The 16,038-nt window shown below is 37.3% G+C and overlaps 2 long non-coding RNA genes across 2 annotated transcripts in view; one reads left to right on the top strand and one right to left on the bottom strand.

The window, feature by feature from the left end:
• Positions 1-2,018: 2,018 nt before the first annotated feature.
• Positions 2,019-4,764, bottom strand: LOC117664408 (uncharacterized). Its single transcript, XR_004591038.2, has 2 exons — positions 4,705-4,764; positions 2,019-2,168 (listed from the first exon to the last, which is right to left on the bottom strand). It is a non-coding gene; the product is annotated as an uncharacterized LOC117664408 (long non-coding RNA).
• An 11,010-nt stretch (positions 4,765-15,774) lies between these two features.
• The window catches only part of LOC117664206 (uncharacterized), a 49,068-nt gene continuing 48,804 nt past the window's right edge, over positions 15,775-16,038 (top strand). Inside the window, exon 1 of the long non-coding RNA XR_004590962.3 lies at positions 15,775-15,958. This is a non-coding gene — a long non-coding RNA (uncharacterized LOC117664206). The remainder of the gene's footprint in view (positions 15,959-16,038) is intronic.

Below are 16,038 nucleotides of genomic sequence, written 5' to 3'. Positions count from 1 at the left end.
ATTCACATTTCATTTTGTCCCTCTTTTTGCATCCTTTCTTTAATGATTCTATTCCACATTTCTTTGATATTAGTGTAACTCTTGTCCATGGCAAGTCATCCCATAGAGAGTTATGTGGTAAGTTATCCTGCGGCAAGTTGGCCATGACAAACCTGGCCAAGCGAGTTGTCCTAGACCATAACTTGGTATGCTCATATGACACCATTGTGTTATGAGCTATACTGTTTACCACTATTCTTTTAGGTTGATCCTGGCCATCGCTTTCAAAGACTTACATAGCATAGGACCAGGTTATATGGAGGACCACCTATCCCATGATTTCTTTCTGGCTGGTATATGCCAGCAGAATTGGTGTGCTCTGAGTTTTTTCAATTGAACAATGCCATCCATTGCAACTTAGGAAGTGTGCCTTCTCTGTCACACTATCTTATCTTCCAGAATGAAATTTTCCCTGAAGCCCAAGTTGCTCCAATCCATCTTTGTATTCCATCTTAGGTTATGATGCATGGAGCCCTTGCTTGGTTGGGTATGTTTCTGTATAGATTGACTGGAATCCAAACTGCTTTGTGCAGTATTGTGCTTTTATTTTTTTATTATATTCTGAGAAGCCTAGAGTCAGTTTGGCGTCAGCTGGTAAATTATAATGATTAGATATTTCTCCTAGAGAGAAGTTGGATATGTCAACTCACTATCTTGAAACATGATATACAAATGATCTTATGGATCCATTTGCTTGCCTAGCTAAATATCACAATTCTATGATATTTACTGCTATAAATTATAAAATGGCACCACACTTGAATGATGCTTGGAAGATATTTCTTTATTGTGATAAAAATGGCTACAACACTAATTTTCTATGTTATCGTGCCTGATTACATAAAAGTCTTAAGAAATACCATAAAGAAACAGACTAATATTAACATAATATACTAGCATCATATTCCATATTAAGTCCCAATGCTAAGTTAAAAGTATGCTTGTGTCAGGTTTGTTGTCTTCTATCCTATGCACCATTTTATAATCACAATAGATTGTAGGATTATATCTCAAAAGTTCTCATGCTATAGTCTTTATAATCTATCCATTTCGGAAGCCAAAATTAAAAAAGGGCTGAAGTATTGCTTTATTTCTGCCTCATCACAGTAAAGTTGGGCAGACGTCTAAGCACTTGTTATACACAAGTAATAATTTATTCACAATTGTTTGTATAAAGTACAGAATGGTTGGTGTAAACTGATACATTAAGGAGCCTAGCTAAGTGAATGTGTGACAGGCAAATATAGGCCACAAGGAAACAGTAAAGTTTTATCTTCTCCAGTACTCTTACGGAGAGTATCCATAATCTGATACTCTCACTAAGATTACTATAAATAATAAACTTTTCATTTTAAAAGAAATATGTTTTCAGAAAGATAAGATTAAATCTGAATTTATTCTGAAGCTGCTTCTGTTAGTGATAATGTGGACTTCTACGAAACTGTGTTTTGTATTTTAAATACCATTGTATTTATATCCACAGCTCTTGGTCCCTCTAGTTAATTAAAATATATACCACTGCCACTAATAACTAAAAGATAATTTGTTTGGTAAATTGCTTTGATGCTGATCTCTCATTAGGAAGTGGTTTAATTCCCAAGTATTTTACAAATTCAGCCCAATACAGTAATCTATGGGAGTGTTTTAACATTTCCCTGTAGATATTCAAGGCTTTGTTCCAATAAAATCTTTTAGATAGATGGTTATACTAAATCTCTATCAATATTAATTTCTATTATTTGGGGATGTCTTTAATTTCTTCCTTCCCCTTGAGGAAGCAGTAGATATTTACTGGGTATGTGGATGTTTTTGAGGGTAAGGTAACATTCAGGGTTGGCTTAGCAAGTATCAGCGTGGCTTCTGGCGAAATAATTCCACAAAATTGCTGGGGCTCTTCCTTTGAAATTGCTTGACATCTAGTGATATTTCAGAGTTTTCACACAAGATTTCACAGAAGATCACCAATACGAGTTTAGTGATTTAATTATACATTTTGATTTAATTGAGGTGTGGGCTATAGGTGATATATATTAATAAAACTTTTCAATTTCTGCGTGGAGCTCCTTTCTTCACCCTGTTATTCAGGAATTCTGACTATTGTTGGAACCACCATTGCCAGCTTCCTATTTCTTAAGAAAAACAAATATTCAATTATTGGAAAATAGTTGGTAGAATTATGATATAAGATTTAGAACCAAGGTCAGACAGTTCATGCACTTCTCCTAGCATCCTATTGACCCCAGCATTTCCAACTATGTGGTAAAAATACAGTAGCAAAATAGTTGAATTTGGAAGCTATGATTTTAAATTGTATTGGGAGAATAGATTGGCAGCAGTTTGCCTCCCAGAGTCCTCCTGTTTCTGTTCCCACCTGAAAAATGACATCAAACCAACCTTTCACGCTATCATACGGGTGTCAAACTTGCCGTGTTACGTGACGTTTTGCGATGCTTTTTTCCTTCGTGGAGCTGGGGTGAACGTGGCCTATGTGTGACGCATCCAGCCCGCGGGCTGCCAGTTTGACACCCCTGCACTATCACAAAGTGCTGAAAACACGCAGCTGTGCCTCTTCCACTGAAATCATGGTATCATCAATCACATCCTTGCAATGTTCATGAAGGTTGTTAATTGTGATCCCCAACTCTTCAAACATTACCTAGCATAGCTATCATTGTGGCCCTACTTCTTATGTAGTGAAAACCTATATTGAATAATTTGGTTCTGTCTGGAGAAGGTGATCCTGCAAGTACCCGGAAGCCAAGCCATTTGACACCTGAAAGGTCAAAAAACAGCACTTTGAAATCTAGAGATATTGCTCCAGCATCGCACCATAGTAGGCTGTAATAATTTTCACTTGTCAGCACGTGGGTTTCTGCATTCTGGAATGGGACAACTCACCACAGCCAACTTGCAATGGCCAACTCGCTGCAAGACAACTCACTCGATATTCATTCTTCTTTCCCAACTATTTTATTGTGGACTTGGGGGAGATTACCGTATTCCTATGCTACCAAGCTACGCATGCTCCAATATATCTGACTCATATTTATAAATATTAATTAAAGGCAAGGGGAAAGAATGAACAGGTGTGAAACCCATGGTTTAAAAAGTCACTTTTCCATCACACACCTACAAAACTGAACACCTATAAATAACCTAGCTTTTCATTTTTAAAAAACCTGTTTTATTGAACAACTGTGCAGCTGTGCAGTGACTAGGTTTTGTGAAATTGCGATCTGATATGGCAGTGGGGCTCCTGGCATCTGCCACATTTGTTATGCCACAGGTGGCTTGCAGCATGAGCAAATGCTATTAGTACATATGATAAAACATAGCTATCATTTCCAATTTCACCCACATCTCCTGAAATTAGATACTATGTACTGGTGTAAGACTAAATTGTGTTATAAAGATAGCAATTACCACACTGCATTAGTTAAGGTGTGTCAACTGAACAGCAATTGCAGTTGGAAAAGGACCAGTATGGTGCCTCAGAAATGAAAGTAATGCTAAGGTAGATCTTGCCCTTAAAAAAAATATCTAGATTTGGAAACTCATTTAGATATGAAACTCACCGGGTGACCTTAGAGTAATAATTAACCCTTGGATCAACTTACCACCCAGAGTTAAAGAACTACACATAACTCCTGGAGCTATTTTGCCAGCAAGATGAAATATAAATTATGAATAGAAAAAAAGAACGTATCAATTCTATGGATAGAATGTGGGATATATTATCTTTATTCTGCAATGGCATACTTTTAGAAATGGGTTCAGAACAACCTTCAAACTCTATGTACTAGATGCTTTTGAACTCTGTTCAGCTAAAATAAATATATGCAATTCCTGAAACTGTTTCTTAAAATATATTTCTTCATAGCTTAGCTTAATGCTGATTGTTTTTATTGTTTTAATGTAAGTGCCTTAAATTATCATCATCAGTCTTTTCACCTTCCTCTTTCAGGGTTCTTTCTTTTAGTTATTTCAGTTCCTACATGCATATATAGGACTTTTGAATGTACACAAAGCAGGTCAAAAAAAAAAAAGACATTAGTAGTCCTAAATTATTCTTAATACGGCTCTGTAGCACTTCACCTTCAATACAAAAATGTCCTTCTGAGATGCACTGGGTTCATCTGTCCCGGTTTCACTTACCTTTGCTACTGGTTCGGAACTGTGAGTGTGTGCTCGCTTCACTTGCCTGAATTGGGGTGACCCGGTAGAAACCCAACACTGATCTGTCCATAGTTTCTTAATCCAAACTTAGTCCTTTCCAGTGGTGGGTTTCAAAATTTTTTACTACAGAAAAAATTTGGTGGGCGTGGCATGGCCCTATCTTTGAACCTGCAAAGCCCTATTTTTTCATGCAAGTTTTTTGTCTATAGTGACATTCTTTAGTTTCCTTTAGAATGCTGGCTGGGGAATTTTGGGACCTGAAGTCCACAAGTTGCCAAAGCTGTACTGTACACCCCCGGTCTAGAGCATTGTTTATGCAACATCGATTTTTCCTCCCTACTATACATTCAAAAAATGTTTTGTAAAAAGTTAAGACAAATGGAAATAGATGCATGGATCATGGAGTTTGGAAGAGAGGGATATATAAGCAAGTTTTTTATTTTACTTTTTTATTTTTTTATTTTAGTTTTATTTTTTTATTTTACTTACTTGTGTAAGTTTTTTGACGCATGGGGTGGGACCTTCAGGTAGACCCAAAGAATGCTGGCTGAAAATGAACACAGATTGGTTGACATTTTTCTGCAAACTCTATTCTTTTAAAAATATAGACATGCTTATGATTCTAATGTTAGGACTATTAGCATAGATCAGAAAAATAACAACTTTTCAAAATTCAAATTCATTTCAATATATATTATAGAAAGTTTGGATGCATAATTATTTTTCTTTCCATGGCAACTTCCAGTGTTGCACAACGTGGAACAGATATAAAGAGTCAGAGGTGTAAGCAAATATCACTTCCCTATTTCATGAGCAGAGAATTTCACTCTCCTTTAAAAGGGACAGCCTTTTTCTAGTTACAAAAATACTATTAGACACAATTCACTAGTCATATATTCTAACAAAATTTGCATATAAACTCTTACTACATATTTACATGGAGCAAAAGCATTTTATATTGGAAAGATAACTCTTGTTATGGAAGTATTTTTAATGTAGTAAATTGAGCCTCTATTTAAAAAAAAACACCTTATTATTTTATTGCATTTCCAAAATGAGATTCTTCATAGACGGTCCTTGGGACCTTGTTAAACTGAAGTGCTGCGAAGTGCTTTATACTTAAGAGTAGTACCCTAACTTTAAAATACAGTCATCTTCTCAGCCTTATCCAACAATTTGTTCTGTGATGAATCCTCAAACTGAGCCTTGGTGTTTTAATGACTAGAAATCATGAATATTAAACCCAAGAAAAGTTGACAGTATTTAAATGAGCATCATTAACAGACACATAAATTAACAGGATTTTTAGTTCTTGTGGAACTGCCGTTTCAATGTTAATTAAACAACTGGAGTGCTCTTGTGCATTCCCAGCAAACTGTCCCTAATGTGCACTGCTGAATATCATTATGGGTGGTTGACTTGCTGTTTAATTATTTTCAAGCTGATATTTTTCCTCCTGCTGCTGCACTAGTTTTATGCTTGTCTTGCATTCAGAAGATGATGGGAGTTTATTCCCCAAGGAGCCTGTCAGTTTGATCTGCATGTGGGGCTTATACCAAAATACTCATTTTTATAACTACTATAACATGCAGATATAATGTGGCTCCCAAGCCCTTCTGAAAAAAAGGGAGGGGGCTTGATTACTGAATGTGTTAGCTTCGTACATAACAGCTCAGATTTTCAGAGTTTTAGCACACTCTCTCCACCATCATTATTCATTCTGTTCTCAACATGCAGGTGATAAAGAATCTGAATATAAGATGCAGAAGGAAGAGATGTGAGCTAAGATTTTCTATGACTTTGATCTATTATTCTTTGTATATGTCTGCTAAAGTGAGAAACTAAATCATGATCACTCACTGGAAACTCATGTTAGGATATCTTCATCAGATAAAGATGTCAGATGAGGTCCCTCTTTCACACATGGGTGTCAATTTGTTTTTGTACATGGCATGTGGTAGAAGTAAGATTTGATACTCAATAATCATTTTGCTCTTCAACTTTGGCTTTCCCCCCTTAAATTTATCAATAGACAGATGATAGTTGCCCTATAATTTATAATCTTTACTTGTCTTTACCTCTTCTTGTTTTGATTCCTGTTAGTTGCCCCTCTCTCATTCATGAGCCCTTGTGGCTCAGTGTTTAGAATGCAGTATTGCAGGCAAGCTCTCTCCCACAGCTTGGAGTTTGTTCCTGATGGGCCTCAAGGTTGACTCAGTCTTCTATCCTTTAAAGGTCAGTAAAATGAGGACCCAGACTATTCGGGGCAATATGCTGACATTGTAAACTGCTCAGAGAGTGCTGTAAAGCACTATGGGGCAGTATATAAGTCTAAGATCTATTGCACTGATGACTAACCTTTTCTGGACTGAGTGCCCAAAGTGTGCATGTGCACATGCCAATGCACACGTGTGTGCCTGAACCCCCAAAATGCAATGCATGTGCCCTGCACATGCCCCGCTCCCGTGCATGCACAGCAGAGTTCCAAAGATCAGTTGGCCAGTGGGAGGCGCATGCATATGTGCAACATAGCTGAACTGGGGCAATGGCTCAGGTGCCATCAGAGAGGGCACTGCATACCACCTCTGGCATGCATGCCATAGGTTCGCCATCACAGATCTATTGCTTTAAGGAATTCTGGAACTAGCAAATTGAATCTCAATGTATCTAATAATCTGATTTTTCTAGAGAGGAGTGCTCATTCTATTCTAGAGCTGGACTAGAAGACCTCCAAGGTCCCTTCCAGCTTCTCTTCTCTTCTCTTCTCTTCTCTTCTCTTCTCTTCTCTTCTCTTCTCTTCTACTCTACTCTACTCTACTCTACTCTACTCTACTCTACTCTACTCTACTCTATTCTGTTGAGCCACCCTTTAAGAAAACTCACCTCTCCCGAAGCAACATGCATCAAGTTGATGAAAATGAAACAAATGATTTAAGAACAATGTCTGAGATTGAAGCAACTCATAAGTGGAGCTCCATTCATAAGAAGTTGCTAAAGAAGAAAGGAACTGAGGGATTGAAAACTGTCTAGAACAGTGTTCCTCAACCTTGCAACTTGAAGATATGTGGATAGCATGCTGGCTGGGGAATTCTGAGAGTTGAAGTGCACACATCTTCAAGATTCCAAGCTTGAGAAACATTGTTCTAGAAGACTTGAGTGGCAAACAGCATCTGCATTGATCCCAAGAACACTATATGGATCTAGCTATGAACTCAATAGAACTTTACTTGAAGAAGATTTTACTTTTATACAAATATCACTGGCTATAGAAAACCTTTAATCACTTTTGGCCTAATTATTTTTGTGTTCACATGATAAGTAAACAATCATCTTACATACAGTATACTCAATGTATTAAGTTAAACTTCAAACTTTAAGAAATCATAAGCTACAAATACTGGGCTCAAATAACATTTTAGTTTAAAAATATGATTGCCAATATGTAATTGACTAATTTGTGATTCTATGTGTCCTATTAATGTAACCATTATAGTTATTGGTTGAACTACACTGGTGTTTGCTGTAAGAGCAAGTTGGGTCATTTGCAGACATTCAGACAACCAAGATTTTAGAAATATATTTTCTTTGTTCATTTCTTTCAAGGTTTGTTTTCCCCTGTGGCAGTGAAGATCCAGTTAAAATAATAATATTGCCTCATTTGGCTCAGGTTATACTACATAATTACAGAGTCTTTAAAATCGATTCTCAAGTTGAGAGAACTGGAGACAATTTATACTAGAACAGATGGTAGGCCTTCATTTGCCTGTTGACAGGTAGCGTGTTGTCAGCACTTTAGGTTGTTATCATACAGAGAACAGCAGTTTGGTAACTCAGTTGGGACCCTGAAGAAAACACTGTGCAGACACTGTTGGACATTTGCAGGCAAGGGGAGCTATAGAAGAATATGTATGTACATGCAATGTTTTAGATACTGTATTTTCAACATTGATTATATCTGAATCCTGTTTAATTCAATGAAAAGAAATTACTTGTAGCAACCTTGACCCATTGGTGTACTAGACAATTTTAAATTTTCACTTATGCTTGTTAACAATTGATGTCCCCATGACCTTGCTTCTTTTTCATTTGCCAATCCATTTAGAATAAAATAGAATAACACAGTTGGAAGGGATCTTGGAGGTCTTCTAGTCCAACCCACTGTTTAGGCAGGAAACCTTTCAGACAAATGGCTGTCCAATCTCTTCTTAAAAACTTGCAGTGCTGGAGCATTCACAACTTCTGGAGACAAGTTGTTCCACTGATCAATTGTTCTATCAGGAAATTTCTTCTTAGTTCTAGGATGCTTCTCTCCTTGATTAGTTTCCAACCATTGCTTCTTGTCCTGCCCTCAGGTGCTTTGGAGAATAGCTTGACTCCATCTTCTTTGGTGGGTGACCAAAACTGGATGCAGTATTCCAAGTGTGGCCTTACCAAGGCATTATAAAGTGGTATTAACACTTCACATCATCTTGATTCTATCCCTCTCTTAATGCAGCCTAGAACTGTGTTAACTTTTTTTGGCACACTGCTGCCTCATATTTAAATCATTGTCCACTAGGACCCCAAGATCCCTCTCACAGTTGATATTATTTGCAGCATATTTCTTATATAATACCACTTAGAAGAGAAGAAGCCATAATAATGGTCATAACAAATATTTTCAACATGAGAATTTACATCAGGAATGAAGATCTTCCTCACAGAAAGTAAGCAATACAGCATATCCCAACATTACAGTCTCTTCTCTTTCCATAGGCAAATGCAGTTTAGTAATTAATTCACAACACATATATATGTGTCAGAAATCACAATGATGTCAAAAATAGCAATTTTGTGTTACTACATCAATGTACAAATGATGCAATTATCTGTGTTACCCATTCTTTCCCCTCTGCCTAGAAGTTCATACAGTATATATATGGGCTCAAGGAAGGCATCATCCTCAGGACATCTCTCATGGAGGAGCTGATGTAGGGTGATGTTGGTAAGAATGCTAATCATTTCCATTCATGATCATTATATATTTCATAAATACATCAAATATCAAAATGTCTCCACTTTGAAACCATGCTTCGCCAACACAGTTGATGGGACTTTCCATCTTATGAGGCGAGGTTGTAATGGAGGCAAAAATCTAAATCTTAAAAAAATTCTAAGTATACTTACTTTCCATGGCATGAAACCAACTGAAGAAACTGTCCTCTCAAAGCTCTAAGGCTTTCAGGGGCTTCCTTGTGCAATAATCCCCAGTGGAGGAAACAGGATGTCAGGAAAAACCCATTCTGTTCTGTTTGCTTAATTCTATTCTCATGCAGGAATGTAGAATTTTTTTAAAAAATTAGCCAGGTGGATACTATGAAGAATTTTACAAATATGTTTTTTTGAAAGTGCATTTTGGAAATCTTTAGAATTGTATGTCTTATTTACACACATATCATAAGAAAGATAGTAAACTCAGGAAAAAGGATTCTAAAATGTAAAGAAATTCTATGAAAGTAAAATAAAAAGCACATCAGAAAAAGTTAGATCGAATCTTGATGTGTTTAGCTGACAGTGTCCAGGAAGATGTTTTATTCTTAAAATACCCAAGCCATGGAAAACATTAATAAATGTTATTCCACAGGTGCACTGAAGAGACCAATCCGTTTTATCAATACTGAATTTACACTGTTCTCATGCAGTAGATTAAAGCATAAATGCAGTGGAAGGATATAAATGAAATATTCAAAGCCCCCAAATGCATTAAAATACATACATTAAAATAAATGTGACTTTAAAAATCAAAGAGTTTTTGTTGTTATTTATCTCACTGATCAAGGGAGTTTATACTGACTGAAAAAGCAAGACAGTCAGGGTTAAATATTCAGAGTGGAGATTAAGCCGCCTGAATCTCGGTTACAGTTAATGAGTGCTGTACTGCTAAGTCCCAAATATTGCGTGCTGAATAGTCAGTCACCCCAACCATTTTTGTTTTAGCAGGATCTAAGAAATAGATAGCAGTGGTGCTACAGAAGCAATTCATTGGATGCAGTAAATGAAAGAGTAATTTTGTTTGTTTTGTTTTGCATGTGAAAATTAAGACTATGCTGAAGGAGAGCAGAGATTAAGGCAGACAATGCTTAATTATTTTCATTTGAATGTCTGCCTTTCTGGTGCTTTTGAGTCACAAAGATCCATAATGTTCTCTACAATTCTCCAGTACTTCAATATGCTTAGATGTAACCGTATCTAAACTATTGTGGTCTATAGAGACAAACCTTTCTACAGTTTTTTGTTGCCTGCCTGGCAACCATTAGAAAGAAAGAAAAAAAGACACTAAGTGGATTTAAAACTTTCCAAAATGCAATTATTGAGTTAGGATACTGGGGAAATATGATGGGAGTTTTAGAAAAGTGTAGAATCCTGGTTCATTAATCTTGGACACAGGGGAGGACAAGTAATTAACAACAACAACAACAACAACAACAGGGAATTATGCAAGTTTTTGAAAAGGCTTTTTTTCTAATTCAAAAGCTTGTTTACTCTAAAGATTCACTACAATGGAAAGCTTATTCGTAAGCTTCCATAACATTTCATGGTAATCATCGGATTCCAATAAATGGACTGATTTTTGCTTCTCATGTTTTCCAGAACCAGGCAATAATGTTCCTCCAGCTCAGAAATGCAGGCCTTCTGTTTTAGACTCTAGTGTAATCTCATTATGAAATAATTAAAGGAACATGAAGATATGAGGGGGTGAAATGATGCCTTTTACTGGGCTGGCATCTGTTGGTGAGGGAATATATAAGCTTCTAAGTGCTATTCTTCATGCAGGGTTCACTGAGGTGAAAAGCTTGAACTCTCGTTAACAGATGTTAGCCCTATAAAAGTAGTTTCCTTACCTTTCTGGTATCTTTCCCTCTCTGAGGTCAACAGAGCAGCGGCTTTCTGTCTGAAACTATTAAAGAAACACTCATATTGACTAAAACAAACCATTAGATTTTCAAGACTGCATCTTTTAGCAGCCTGTAACAAACAATCCGAAAGTCAAACTGGTTTCTATGGAAAATGATTTTGTACATACAATATGCACTCAGATTAATAATTACTAGTGGAAACAATAACACATTTCCTTTAAAAAAAATTGGAATATGAGGTTTACTGGAACCCAGACACAAAACAGCTGCATAGCCAATGCAGTCTAAAAATAAATTGAGGATCATAGATACTTTTTAAAAATTGTAATTGCTAATTCCACATTTAATATAATTCTGCAGCTGACCTTCAGTCTCAGACTTGTAATGAAACAGCAGTCTTACAAACTAAGAAGTATGATGAAGATTTCAATTCTATTCAATTTTTAAAAGAGTTTCTAAAAGTGATAGCTATTTTATACTGAATGCATGAACCGTGGATGTTTTCCTGAAGGGAAGTATGGTATGCTATTTTTAAAAAGAACATACATTGTACTTTCTTTCTCATTCTGTTTAGATAAATCTTTTGTTGAAAAAAAAAGGCAAAGAAGTGTCAGAAGTAGCCAAATATTCTTAAAAAGTGATAACTAAAAAGTATGGCTTTTAGCAAGTCAAAGATAAATTGATGTATAATCATTACATTTTGTTTTGATAAATAAATATTTGATTGGTTAACACCTCAGCAAGAAAAACTGAGTCACAGCAATTGATTAGGAAAACAGGATGACTAACAACTGCTTGAAATCAATCGTACGGAAAGCCAATCATTCTGGTTTTATCATTTTTTTTTTAGTTTCTTGGGCATTATAGTCCATATAGCAGAGCAACAAAGATAATTAGGGGACTGGAGGCTAAAACATATAAACAACAGTTGCTGGAATTGGGTATGTCTAGTGTGATGAAAAGAAGGAATGGGGTGACATGATAGCAGTGTTCCAATATCTCAGGGGCTGCCACAAAGAAGAGGGAGTCAAGCTGTTCTCCAAAGCATCTGAGGGTAGGACAAGAAGCAATGGGTGGAAACTAATCAAGGAGAGAAGCAACCTAGAATTAAGGAGAAATTTCCTGACAGTTAGAACAATTAATCAGTGGAACAACTTGCCTCCAGAAGTTGTGAATGCTCCTACACTGGAAGTTTTTAAGAGATTGGATAACCATTTGTCTGAAATGGTACAGTGGGTTGGACTAGAAGACCTCCAAGGTCCCTTCTAACTCTGTTATTCTATATTCTTAACTCATATCATCTAAACTGTAAAATATAATTATCTTGATTCAGTATTTCTGAGGTCTGTGATAACTTATTTTACCTAGAAAAAAGAAATGGCCTCTATCACTCCCTTCAGCCATCACTATTGTCCAAGTAGAACATTATTTCAGAATGGGAAAGATAAGTTCAGGAATGGTAGCCAGAGGTATGATAGTTAAGGTGTTAGGCTAGGATTCTCCCCTATGCTAAACCGGGTGTGGGTGTGGCTAGTACGTGAAGCATCTGGCCCATGGGCTGGGAGTTTGACGGCCCTGGGCTTTGAGTAGGGAAACTTCAGAATAGCCACAGAAATGGCTGAATGATTTTAAGCTACTCTTTTTCTCAATCCAATCTACCATTCAAGCTTGCAGTGAGGAAATATAGCAGAAGAGAGCACATTTTAATGAAAGGCAAGGCATAAATCAAATAAATATGCTTTCATCCTCCTGCCACATTCCCATGATAACATGAGTACCAAGAAAAATGTCTCCAGAGCAATTTTTAATAAATGGGCATATTGATGGCACGTAAGTAAGAAAGTACAAAGAATGGAATGAACAGTAGAGCACTTGTTGCACTTTCTGTAATAGCCTTCACCGAAATGAAGGCAAGTTACAAATATTCAAATGATCCAGAGTTGAACAAAAATGTATGTTTTAAAATCTAAAGTTTGCCTTTAGATTTGGGAGATTTAGTAATGGGAGCGTCATGGCGCTCCCATGTGATACCTCTCCTGCGCGAGCTGCACTGGCTCCCGGTGGTCTTCCGGGTGCGCTTCAAGGTTTTGGTTACCACCTTTAAAGCGCTCCATGGCTTAGGACCTGGTTATCTACGGGACCGCCTACTACCACCAATAGCCTCCCACTGGCCAGTACGCTCTCATAGAGAGGGACTCCTCCGGGTGCCGTCAGCCAAACAATGTCGGCTGGCGACCCCTAGGGGGAGAGCCTTCTCTGTGGGGGCACCTACCGTCTGGAATGAGCTCCCCCAGAGATACGGAGGATCCCGGATCTGGCACCTTCCGCCGCGCTGTGAAGACTCTTTTATTCCATCAAGCAGGCTTGGCCTAATCTCCTCCCTCTTTTAATATATAAATTTTAAATCTGTTCTTAAATTATTGGGGTGTTTTAATTTGTCTGGGCCAAAATGATTTAATTTGATTTTAACTGGTTTTTTAAATTTTTGTATTTATGTATTTTATTGCTTGGCTGTTCACCGCCCTGAGTCCTTCGGGAGTAGGGCGGTATACAAATCAAATAAAACTAAACTAAACTAAGCTAAAGTTTTCCTAACTTCTGAGTTCTGCACACAATTGCCATCTTCATACCGACTGATTTCTAAGTACCTGCCTGTTGGGGCCTCCCAGCAAATCTTTGCTTTTGAAAAACAGTTATTTTCTGAAAGCTGAATTTTCAAACAATTTTGCCTCAATTGCACTATAGTGTGCAGGTAAAATTTATATCATCCACTGTGCTCATTTCCAGTTCAAGTTCCTTCCTTCTACCTTTGTTACACATTAACTTGAATCCCATATTATCCTATATCATTCTGGTAACATGTTATCATAAAGGATAGACCAGAAACCAAAAAACTATTTAATTTTATTTAATATGTTTTAGGGTTTTTTTCCTTTCTTGTAAACTGCTTAAGGAAACTGTTGAAGAACTGGGGTAGATTAGATTAGATTAGATTACAATAGAATAGTTGGAAGGGACCTTGGAGGTCTTCTAGTCCAACCCCCTGCTCAGGCAGGAAACCATAACCCTATACCATTTCAGACAAATGGTTCTTCTTAAAAACTTCCAGTATAGGAGGACCTCACAACTTCTGGAGGCAAGTTGTTCCACTGATTAATTATTCTAACTGTCAGGAAATTTCTTCTTAGTTCTAGGTTGCTTCTCTCCTTGATTAATTTCCATCCATTGCTTATTGTCCTGCCGTCAGGTGCTTTGGAGAATAGCTTGACTCCCTCTTCTTTGTGGCAACCCCTGAGATATCAGAACACTGCTATCATGTCACCCTTAGTCCTTCTTTTCATTAAACTAGACATACACAATTCCAGCAACTGTTCTTTATATGTTTTAGCCTCCAGTCCCCAATCATCTTTGTTGCTCTTCTCTGCACTCTTTCTAGAGTCTCAACATTTTTTTACATCGTGGCAACCAAAACTGGATGCAGTATTCCAAGGGTGGCCTTACCAAGGCATTATAAATAAAATAAAAAACTCTGTATGACTTCAAATTGCCAATATGCATATTGCAATATGCAAATCCTTCCTTTGACCAAAAGACACATATTGTCAGCTCCCAAATTACTATAATACTCTCAAATTACTATAAGACAATTAAAAATAGTGTGGCTTGACTTTAATACTCCAAAAGGTGTGGGATGTAAATGCTACATGGAACTGTTCCCCATAATCAAATGCCCCAAATCTGAGACTGGAGCCTTTACAACTCAACAATCATACTTGGAAAATGTTGCCCAGGGCAATTTGCTTGCTGCTAAATGACGCTCTTTTATTGCTTAGCAAAGATCTTTAAAAAAAGAACAAAACAAAACAAAACAAAACAAAAAAACCCTACACCAGTGATGAAATTCAATTTTTTTTACTACCGGTTCTGTGGGTGTGGCTTAGTGGACATGGTGTGGCTTGGTGGGCATGGTTGGTGGGTGTGGCAGGGGAAGGATATTGCAAAATCTCCATTCCCATCCCACTCTGGGGCCAGCCAGAGGTGGTATTTGCCGGTTCTCCAAACTACTCAAAATTTCCACTACTGGTTCTCCAGAACCAGTCAGAACCTACTGGATTTCACCCCTGCCCTAAACCTCCCCCAGCCTTTCTAGAAGACAATCTGGTAAATCTCTATAACTCCTACTCATAACAGGGCAGTTATTGAAGCTGATAAGCAGAGGCAATATTCCATATGCACCAGATGTGATCCTCAGAAAAGTGCAGCAGTTTCTCAACAGGTGAATGGGCTGGAAAAAAAAGAGGATCCCTAATAGTAAAAAGGGGCTCAAATTCCTAAGGATGAAAAAAGAAGCTGTTTTCAGTCACTATATGAGAGGAGCACATGGAATTAACTGAAAATGCCCAGCAAGTACCACAAGCTTCTACTTATCTTTTTAGCCCCAAAGCATTAGCCCTTGATAATAATGTGATGCAGCAAAGAAGGTGTGAATGAGGGAACTCCAAGCCCAGGTAATTCAGCTCACGTTTGAAGGTAGGTTTTGCTTGTTGATTAGGAAATCCTTCTCAAGGAAATATATGGCACCAACTGCTTTTCATGCTAGATTAGTGCTCCCGTGGTCAATTTGCTTTTACTAATGTCAGGGCCCTATGGTGCAGGTTCATCTGTTGCATAGCAACTGCCTCAGCAGCAGCAGCGGAAGTAGCCATGCATAAAAGATTACACATGATGGCAGGGCACAAGTGTGAAGATTTTCAAAATTAGATACAATCTCAGCATGAATATGAACTGCCAAATTGACACAGAAGGATTTTTTTTTTTCAAGTCATCAAGTTCTCCATATTTATCAGGTAAAAGTCATTTAACTGCAGTGCACGTAAAAGAGAAAATTCAGAGAGCAGTCATTTAGGCGGAGGGAAAAAACCAATAA

This window comes from Pantherophis guttatus, chromosome 3 (genome assembly GCF_059756535.1).
Source record: "Pantherophis guttatus breed Tessera chromosome 3, ASM5975653v1, whole genome shotgun sequence".
In the NCBI taxonomy this organism is placed as follows: Eukaryota; Metazoa; Chordata; class Lepidosauria; order Squamata; family Colubridae; genus Pantherophis; species Pantherophis guttatus.
This window is presented reverse-complemented; position numbering and strand designations above follow the sequence as displayed.